A 1,557-nucleotide genomic window follows, 5' to 3' on the forward strand; every position below is an offset into this window, starting at 1 on the left:
AGGCCTGCATTTGAAATGAACATTTACCATAAATTAAAGGTATTAAGTATTATTAGATATATTATTATAAAACATGCTTTAGTTAAGGAGTTATTGATACTTCAAGTGCAAAATGATGATATAAAACCTTGATAAAAATACAGTTTTAAGTATCAATCAACCTCTTTAATTTATCAAAGGCCTCTTGACAATCATTATCCCATACTCCAGGATTTTTCTTCCTGAGTAAATGAAAAATTGGCTCACAAGTCATTATTAACTGAGATATAAACCGAGCTATGTAATTTAGGCGCCCAAGGAAACTTCTTACTTCCTTTTCTGTCTTAGGTGCAGGCATCTCCTGGATAGCTTTGGCTTTATTAGGACCAACTTCTATTCCTTGACTACTTAATATGAAGCCCAACAATTTTCCTGTTTTTACCTCGAATGAACACTTCGCAGGGTTCAGCTTTAGTTGGAATTTTTGCAGCCTTTCAAATAGTCTCTTTAATACTTGCACATGATCTTCTTTCTCCTTTGGTTTTGCAGGTATGTCATCCACATAAACCTCCACTTCTCGGTGCATCATATCATGGAATAGGGTAACCTAGCCCTTTGATATGTGGCTCCAGCATTTTTTAGTCCGAATGGCATTACTTTATAGCAGAATGTTCCCCACAGTGTGACAAAAATGGTCTTCTCTTTGTCTTCTTCCGCCATTCTTATCTGGTTATAAACAGAGAATCCATCCATGAAAGAATACGTAGCATTTCTTGCAGCATTATCAACTAGAATGTCTATATGAGATAAAGGAAAATCGTCTTTTGGGCTTGCCTTATTCAAATCTCTATAATCCACACACACCTCAGATCTTGCCATCCTTTTTTGGGACTACAACCACATTGGCTACCCATTGAGGGTATTAGACCACATTTAGAAACCTTGCATCCCATTGTTTTTGAATCTCAGCCTTTACTTTGAGCAACATATCCGGGCGCATTCGCCTGGTTTTCTACTTAACTGGTTTGCTTCCTTCTATTAAGGGAATTTTATATACTACTATGTCAGTATCCAGACCAGGCATATCTGCATAAGTCCAAGCAAAAACATTTGCATATTCACATAAAAGAGAGACTAGTTTATCTCTTTCCTCAATTGTAATAAGAGTGCTAATCTTTAGTTCCTTCTTTTCTTGCTCATTTTCCAAATTAATGACTTCTAGTTTCTCACTAACAAGTTCCTAGGTCTTCTCGAAGTTTTCTACCAACCTAGTAAATTATTTTATATCTTCTTCCTCCCATTCTTCATCGCCCATTGCAACCATATTATCAAAGGTTGGCCAATTATTCTTAGTGCAGTGGTTTTGTGAATCGATGGAACTTTCAGAATTCCTGAAAGTGCAAGGTGTGCTTGTGTAAGTGTGATTTGTGAAAGGATAAGAAGATGAAGACACATTAGACACAAGAGAATACATGATCTCATTAAAACAAAAGTGCTCAGTTAACATAGAAAATCTTGTTATATTAGGAGCTAAATAAGATCAGCATAAGTCAAAACAAATCCAAACATGATCAAACA

Source organism: Populus euphratica, unplaced genomic scaffold (genome assembly GCF_000495115.2).
Source record: "Populus euphratica unplaced genomic scaffold, PopEup_1.0 scaffold553.1, whole genome shotgun sequence".
In the NCBI taxonomy this organism is placed as follows: domain Eukaryota; kingdom Viridiplantae; phylum Streptophyta; class Magnoliopsida; order Malpighiales; family Salicaceae; genus Populus; species Populus euphratica.